This window comes from Panicum virgatum, chromosome 1K (genome assembly GCF_016808335.1).
Source record: "Panicum virgatum strain AP13 chromosome 1K, P.virgatum_v5, whole genome shotgun sequence".
NCBI lineage: Eukaryota > Viridiplantae > Streptophyta > Magnoliopsida > Poales > Poaceae > Panicum > Panicum virgatum.
Genome location: NC_053136.1, coordinates 52,002,534 through 52,011,961, shown reverse-complemented (window position 1 = coordinate 52,011,961; position 9,428 = coordinate 52,002,534).

Sequence of the window (9,428 nt, the reverse complement as noted above, 5' to 3'; positions counted from 1 at the left end):
TGCAGTTGTCCAGAGAGTTTGTTTTTCAAGGATCAGAGGACAGTTGCACTCACCGGTTAAACCGATGCTAACATTACATACACCGGTCGATTGCGTCGGTTGATTGCCCGTACACGTAACGGCTAGTTTTCAGTGGGCAGTTTAGTATCACCGGTTAAACCGACGATGGCGATTTGGGGAGCATCGGATTAACCGGTGTTAAGCACATTTCTGGCAGCTTTTCTCCAACGGCTGTATTTGCTTGTGCTGCCTATATATACCCCCAAGACCGCACCATTTGAGTGTGCTGGAGTTCAAGGAAGTATACAAGAGCTAAAGATCATCTCCAACCACCATAGAGCTTCATTCTACATCATATAGGCTTAAGCACACTTGTTAGAGTGCTTAGTGCTTGATTAGGGATTAGTTCTTGCGAGAGCTCCCTTGAGAGAAGTCTTGCTGCGGCAAGCAAACACTTGTACTCGTCGTGTGACCCTCCGACTTGGTGTGGAGTGGCAACGACACTTTGTGCGGGGAAGGAGGCCCCTACTTGGTGTTAAAGCTCCAAGATAGTGAAGACGGTGCCGTGGTGACGCTTCGAGATAGACGGTGGCGGTGACCTCGTCTTTGTGACTTGGTGTCACTTAGCCTTTGCTTGTCGGGAGCCTTGGAGGCGTGGCAAGACGGTGATCAAGCGAGGAGACTCGGTATCACACTTGTTCTTTGTGAGCAAGTGGCCGTGGACGTAGGGAGGGACTTTGGTGTCCTAACCGAACCACGTAAAATCGTGTGTCTTGGTGTCTTCACGGGAGTTTGCATATCCTCTCCCTTACCGCTTTACTTACCGCATTACGTTTCCGCATTTACTCTTTCTTGCTTACCTTTACTTTCCTAGTTAGTTTGATTAGGATTGGCTATAGGTGGCAAGTCTTTTGGGGTAAGTAGAGGGTAGCATAGATAAACCTTAGTCATAACTAGCATGTGTAGGACGTGTTAGGTTTATCTTAAGCAATTAGATTGAGCCCTAGGATAGAAAAGCGATTAGCGACCCTATTCACCCCCTCCCCCTCTAGGGTCGGACACCCCGGTGATCCTTACATCGGCAGTAGTCGGTCGGCGACCAGCTGCTCCAGAACCGCCTCTGTGGCGGTGGATTTCCCCTACGGCAACGGCTCCCGGATGTCCGACATTGCTTCGAATTACGGGGGGATGTGGGAAGGAAAGCTCTGCGGTGCCTAAGGTGCGCTCTCGCTCTCTCCTTCTTCCTCCTCTCGCACTCGACTGTGGGTTCAGGATGCATGGGAGGTGGAGAAGGCAAGAGAGGTGAAGGAAGATGGCCAGGTGAGCCCAAACAATCCCCTCTTTTCTCGCTTTTATTCACCGCGACGGGCGGATTCGCCGCCACGGCGCGAATCCCCCGCATTGAATGCGGTATATTTTGTGTTGCTGACGGATGGGCCCCATGACCGCGGAGTCTCCCACGCATGCACTCAGCAATAACTACGACGCGGTAACCGATGGGCGCGGCGTGACTGTTGCACTGTTCCATCCGTTAGCCGCCGCCCACGCCGCTTCGTCTACCCGAGGTAGTCGCCTGAAAGGGCGCGCCCGCACTGCACCACACGAACAGGGCCACGTCGCCCACAACCAGCGGAAGACCCGCGCACACGACCAGCGATTCCGCACCGCTCACGAACCATGACGGAATATTCCTTTCGGGGGATCTTCACTTTCGAGGGAACCTTGTTCCGAGGCCTTACTGATCAGGGGTTCGAAGCCTGGCCCGTCGAGGGTTCGACAGGCGCCCCAGATCGCCAGAGTCAGGGACTGCGTGGACGTGCCGTACAAGCTACCCTCGAATGCGGAATTCGAGACGCCTTACGCAGTGTTCAAGGACTGTCGAGGGTGCCTAGCAGGGGGATCCCATCGAGGGACAGCATCGAGCCCTCGGACCCTATCAAATGGGTCCGAGCCCCGCCTAGTGAACCTTCACGAGCGCTTTATGTGACGTGTCCACGGACCGCGAGCCGACCCTTATCGAACGGGGCACGGACGTCCACTTGAACTACCCGATAACAGCTCGCTGAAGCAGCCATAGCTCGCGGCCCGGGTATGGGTAGCATGGTGCACTTCACCCTCCTCCCTGCGGAAGGGCGGCGAGGGCCGTAACAAAAGTCGAGGGTTCCCCGAATGCCTTTACGCAGGCCAGGGCTCGGGGGCTCCTCGCACACCGCGGCTCAGGCCGCTCCCTCGAATGGATCGACGACCATCGATTACGAAGTTCCAAGTGTTTGACCAAAACCCCCACTCTTGACGCGCGCCTACCAGATGGTTCAGCTGGACACTGGGTCGCTGTGCCAGCACGAAAAACGCCGAGGCCAGCTGAAAGGAGTGTTGATGCCAGCTGAAAAAGACGCTGGACGGCCACCTCAGTGAAGCAACCAGGCAGGACGACGTTTATAGCCCTTAGACGAGTGCAAACACTCCTCCACGGCCTCGGGGGCTACACCCGCGGGTGCGCTGACGCGCCCCCGCGGAGGAAACTTCACACATTCGGGGACCAAAATTCCCTGCAGGGGTGGTACCCACCAATACACTTTCGGTCGTCCTATCCCCGAAGGAGAAGGAGACTACATTGATCTTTGTGAACAAAGATTACAAAGGTTTACCGGTTTAAGCTGTCGAAAAGTACAAACGAATTGCCACCTGCGTGGCAATTTTCCCTGTCTTGGGGAGGAGCGAGCGCCGATGAAGAGCACCGAGTCCTTGGCGGGCGCGACGGCCAGGCTGCTCGGGATTGCGAGGAGCAGCCCCCAGACCGCACGTTTCCAGCGGGATGCCGTCCTCGCAAGCTTTCTTCTAGCGTCTCCTCCACCGAAGACCCTGCGGGGGGTCAAGCCGACAGACAGCACCCTCCACACCATCCCCCTGAGAGCGACATTGTCGCCAGGAGGGACAATGCGAAGAACGGCCACCAAACCTAACACCAACGCCATGGTCAGGCGCCTCAACCCCCTCTGCAGGCTAAGGGACATCGCAGAAGCAATACCCCACAGGCCCAATGCTCTTCTGCTAATCCCCCTGAAGCTAAGGGATGGTGCGTACGCCCTTTCCAGCTTTCCCCCGCCGCTCGCAAGCATTCTTCTAGCATCAAAGCCTAAAAAAGCCAGGCCACCCCATCTGGGGGCCGGTCGTGAAAGGCAAAGGAAAACATTACGAGACTTAGGCGATGCTAGAAGTAAGAGCAGGGATGTTGGAGAGGAAAGGAAGTCCCACGACCCCTATTTATAGCTGCGTCGGGCGCCAAGCTTCAAGCCTGTCGAAGGGCAAAGGCTTGGACCGCCCGTGATGGCGCGGCTCCCCATGAGCGAAGGATACCCTCGGTTACCGTGCTAAGACATGACGGGACAAAGCAAAGCTGAGCCCTTGGACGCTGGGCGGTGCAGCATCGGCGTTGGCCGACTGCCCTCGAACGGCACGTCGCAAGGCGACCAGGGAAAGCAGGGCCGGGACCCTGAGCGCGGGGCAGCGCGTCAAAAGCACCGGCTGCAGAGCAGCAGGCGCCATCGTGGCCCTGGCCCGCTCAGCACGCTGACGCATCTCGTCCCCGGAACAAAACAAAAAAGGGCGCGTGCCTCGGAGTACACTCTCCACAGGCGCACTGCCCTGACCGACGAGTTGTCACATCCACCGGGCCAGCACCCGGGTGCGCCTGGTGAAAATGCAGCACCGATCAATCATGTCAAGGGGTAAATTCGCCGAAATACCCTTTGGCCGAATCCCCTGACTCAACCAAAGCCTCGGGGGCTACTGTCGGGGACCACGATTAGGGGCACCCTAATCAGGGTACTAAAATCACCCTAAAAACGCAAATACATATTAGGCAACTGAGCCCACGAAGGCCTACGGCCTCCTTCCAATCTGGAAGAAAGGAAAGGACTCAAAGAAGCCCAGCATGCAGCCCATCCGCACCCCCCTTGGACTCGCGAGGTGATCTCCGTCTCGCTCGAGGGCTCCCATCGAGACCCTCGACCGTGCCACGCGTCTCCACCTCGCTCGAGGGTAGCGAACCTACCCCCGAGCGGGGCGAATCATCTCCGTCGCGCTCGAGGCCACCCCTCGACGAAAAGGACAAACGGCCCTTCCACTCATCCGCCCGTCGTACGGAGGCATTAAATGCCAACCACTCCTCCACAGCGCCCAGGACAGACGGCGTCAGGCCGCCATTCCCCACAGTGGCTGTGACCGGAGTCCCGTCCGCCAACTCCGGTCACTGCTCCGCCATCCCGGACGCTGTGGTAACGCTGTAGGGATCTGCGACGCGGTATGAGACGTGCTCGGCACAGCTCCCGCTACTATTCTGCCAACTCCTGCTGTCCGGACTCCACCTCACCACACCAACGGCCCCGGACCCATCCCCTGGGGGTCCGGCGTCGCCACGTGTCCCCCAAGGAGGGATGCTCAGCACTAGCAACCGGAGGCCCAGACCTACCCTCTCGAGGGGGTCCGGGACCTCCACGTGACTCCCGAACCCCCTTAACGCACGCACTCGCACTCCACCCAGGGGGGGCCGGGACCGCCACGTGCCCCACTACCGATGGCGCACATATATATATATATATATATATATATATATATATATATATATATATATATATATATATATATATATATATATATATATATATATATAGTATTGCTATATGGTACCTGGGGTCCAAATAGCTATTCAGTCCCCGAGCCCACCCAACGCACCGACGGTACCTGGAGCCCAACCCATGTGCACGCGCTGCACCCGTCCGTCCGTTTTTCCTCCAGTATCCACGACTCTTGTATATTATTTTTTTCGTTTTAAATATTCACAAAAAAAAATAGATCGTGGGGGAGTCTGGGAGGTGACAGTTTATTACTTATTCTCTTCGTTTCCGTCGCACGAGCCCAGATTGCCGCCGACCCCGCCCCCTGCACGGCCTCAGCTCGCCACCGCACGACCTCAGGTCGCCACTGCCCTTGCTCCCTGGCGATGGCGGCAGCTCCGAGCACCTCGCTTGGCCGCGCTGCAGGCTCCCAGCCGGTCGAGCTAGCGGCAGCGCCGGCGGTTCTCCCATCGTCGGAGATCGGGTCGGCGTTATGGAGCGCCGGCGGCATCTCATCCACGACGCGCTGTTGTGGCCTCAAGCGGCAAACTAAGTAGGTTGTGTAGATCCGGTTAGCAGCAGGCAAGGTGGCCAGCCCGGCAGCAGGCAGGAGGCCGAACCCCCTCAGATCCCGTCGGCAGCTGGCACCACGCCCCCTTGCGAGCTTCGAGCAGATCGACAAGGTGCGCCCTTTCCTCCTTCCTAGATCGAATCCCTTCCTACCTCCGTCCAGATCCAACAGAGTTAACCTCGCCTCTGGCTGGGCCACGGACGTCGTTGGCCACTGCGGCACTGGGCGTGGTCGCCATGTCGCTCGGTGGCATGGCAGTTTCGCCTCATGGGCACCGCTTTTCTGCCGCATGCGGCATGCTTGGCTCCCTGGCAGCCTGGTAGGGTACGGCGCTTGGCTCCCTGGTAGGGTATGGCGAGCCCCTGGTGTCCGAATTCTCCCCTGACTTCGTCACTGCGAGTAGTATCCCACCGTGAATTATTGCTTGTTTCCAGTACGTGTGTTCTTCTTTTAAAATCCCAAATTCAAATCAATTTCCATTCCTTTTTATTCACATCAATGCATGACCAGCCGCGCCACACCCAGCATCAGGTGAAATGTCGATTAATTTGCATAAAAAATTGTGTCCCAATATTGATCTTTTGCGAGCTCCAGCAGTATAGTTTGTTTGTTCATTAATTTGGACTTTGAGGGAACTTTTGTTTTAGTGTTTCATCCATGCAAGTCCTAGTCCTTATAACCAAATTTACCCTAAGCAACGAAAACATCTTCTTTACAATCATAGTTAATTTTCTTTGTTTTGATCCATAATTTCTTGTGTACAAAGTTATATATGTAACCATAAATATTCATTTTAGAATTACAGCTATTGTTTCCTCTATAAGATCAACAAATCCGTATGGCTTACTATGTTATTATTAATATTAATCATGAAATTTCTGCCTCTTTTGACAGGTCAAGCAATTGGAGGCCATTAGAGGGGCGACAGAAGGGAGAGGAATGCATTAGATTTTGTTTTTCTCACAGATTGTATTATTTCTGATAAAAGAAAAGTAATATTATCTCATGAAGGTTGTTTTAGCTGCTTTAACTTGCATGTGATTTTGTGGAATAACTCAGACGGAGCCACAAAACTATATATATTAAAACTACAAAGTGTATTGCAATCTTCTCCCATGATTCATTTATGTCAAAAATGTCTTTGGTGAAAAAAAGGTTGATGATTAGAAATATGTGCTTTGACTGATTCATTTTAAATGAAAATCCGTCACAAATACAAGTCACATCTTTAAGGTTCAGTCTGAGAATTTTTCCCCTCACTAGTCACAATATAAAATCTGGGTTTCGAAGCATAAAAAAGCTACATGTTCAAACCATGGTTCCTGGGACGTCGTCTCGTCAAAAAACACTAGGCTAAAACAAACTAAAAGAACGTGACAAAAAACACACCTAAAAAAGGGAAGAAAAAGGAACTGACCACGTGAATTGGAATGGAAAAAGAAAAAAAAGAAAAAACCTGCTCGGGGAAGACCGTCTCATGCGCGTGCCTAGCTGCTGGGCTGGGCTGCTGTCGGATAGGTCTGGGTACCAAATAACCATTTGGAACCCGGGGTCTAAATAGTGGTGATATATATATATATATATATATATATATATATATATATATATATATATATATATATATATATATGCAAGATACTGGCCTGCAGGGCCCATGGAACGCCGCCACGCCACACCTAGAAGACGGTACACCCTACAGCGACGACCACGCCGCCTGCTGGGGCTGACAGGACGCCAGCGCGATCTCCGCATGGCCAAGGACGATGTCCAGGACAACTGCCACGCCCGACGTCATGCCCCACAGTATACTTCCCACAGTGCTCGACCACTGCACCCCCGCGATTCGGGGAAAAGACGGCGACTTCCACAATCCCCTGTGCATGTACACCGTCCCTCCTTGTGTCTATAAAAGGAGGAGACGGGCTTACTTTAAGGGGGTCGCGGTCAGAACCATTCGATAGTACGCAACACTCAGCACCACTAATCCTCCGATATTGGCACACGCCTTAATCAACTCATTCTCTAGCAGAGACTTGGGAGCTTCCCTCCCTCTCTCGCCTCGCCTGTACCCCCTACTACAGGCACCTCCGGTGCAAGATAATACAGTGCCCTCACACACCCCTTGCTGGACGTACGGCCCCGAGGCCGGAACCAGGATAAACCCGTGTGTTACTGTGTTGCCTCTTGCATCAACATCTGGGACGAGGAAACACGCAGCATTACTAGTTGGGTCCGGACCGCCGGGTCAGGACACCGACACCAGCACATCGACCAATGCTGCTGGGCCTCAAGCCTTAACTAACCAGTGCCCTTTTACCAGACAGTAAACCTGCTAATCAAAAGCCTCAACTAATAATCAGCCTCCCATATACCAGACTATTTACCGCGGGCACAGCTGATCCGTGGTTACCGCAGTGCCGACATAAAGTCTCTGTAATACTAGTATCACTTTTCCTCACTATTTTGTCCATCATTCCAACACACAGAGAATATTGCAGACTGCCTCTGATTGCTCTGATGCCAAAGAGCAACCTGAGGGCGTCCGCAGTGGTGGTGGAGAAATAGCTAGCTGAGCAGACGCTGAGAGAAGAAAATTTGCAACGACACGATTTACAAAGCAGGTGCTCAGACTTTCTCCAGACCATTGGTCTCACTGCTCCTCTCTATGTTTTCTCGGGTCACGTAAATCGCCTAGCGATTTCTTCGTCACTAGCTATCATTCTCTTTCCTCCTTTTATACTTCCACGTCAGATCACTGTCCTCGTCAGCAGTCAAATAGCTAGCTGAAATCGCATTTGTTGCGGACGCCCTGATAAGGCTTAGCCGGCAGCCCTACTTCTCCATGCTATTGTCAACCACAAGTTCCAACAGGGAATCTTGCAAAGTTAATAAAGCTAGGGGACAAAGGCGTGGCAGGTGAGGTGAGGGCGCATGGAAAACATAAAAACCAAAGTGAAAAGGGCGAGGCTTGGGTTAGCAAAGAGTACAGACATCCTATTCAGAAAACTCCCATTAACAATCCTGATGCCGGTGTCAATTGCGGATTTCCAAAAAGTTTAATCCTTTCCCTATCCTTTTGAGACCGCAGCGCGTTGGTAAGGCAGCCCGCTGGGGCGCCTACCGCCCGCGTTGGAGCGCAGCTCAACGCTGGGTTAGCACTGGGAACAGTGTTCCCGCGGATGCTGAGGTGTGAGTCGGGGTGTGTGTGGTGGTGTGATTACCTCAGTATGACGTATTTTGAAACTATTTGGGCAGCCTCGTCTGCATTGAGTCTGGTCAGTGTGGGCGTCTAAAATTTTATGACTCCTCAGTGCTCCTGGGTAATTTCAAAAAAGAAATGTGAGCCACTAGCATGCAGCAAAGTGTATTACGAGTATTTGCCATGTGTATGCTGGAGTAGGACAGCACAGTACAGTAGGCCCATAGCCATCTGTCCTTTTTTATCTCAGCCCTGAGTCCTTTGTTTTTCTGTTTTCCTTGCTCAAGCACTAAAAAGAAAGAAAGTCTGCAGGTCAAGTTTATTATAGATAACTCCTTTTCACCATTTGTTTCTCTGAATATTAGAGTAACAATAATATCATGGGCAAGAAAAAAACACAGCGCACTATAACAAAAATTCAGAAGAATCATTGCTGATACACTTGTTCCTCGGCACAGGACACATGCATAGCAGCAGCGGCGTGATGTCAAGTAGGCAAATCCTGATCCAGTGATCTCTCCCAAGATTAGTACAGATCATGCCCACAACGCGTCAAAACAACTTTGCCGCAGGCATCCATCCGTTCATACCTGACCATACCTCAAGCCTCAAGGTCTGTGTTCCGTAAAATGGTGGTAAAAAAAGTCACATAGGATATTGTAGCATTTTTTTCGTTTGTTTATGGTAATTATTGTTCTACCATGACCTAACTAGGCTCAAAAGATTCGTCTCGTCGTGTACATTAAAACTATGTAATTAGTTTTTTATTTAACTACATTTAATACTCTATGTATGAGACAAAAAATTTGATGTCATAGATGAATAGTGAAGTTTGGACATAGAAATTTTGCAACGGTTAGAAAATAAGCCGCACCTGCCTCCTGCTCGCATGGGAATTGGGAAAACCCCGTCAGACTCTAGCGCGCAGCGCCGAGAGGATCGCAGGCGGCGGCAGGGGCAGCGAGAGGCACAGGCCAGGGCTAAGGCTGTGTTTAGTTCCCCTGAAAAACAATGAAGTGCTAGTGAAAAAACACTATAGTAT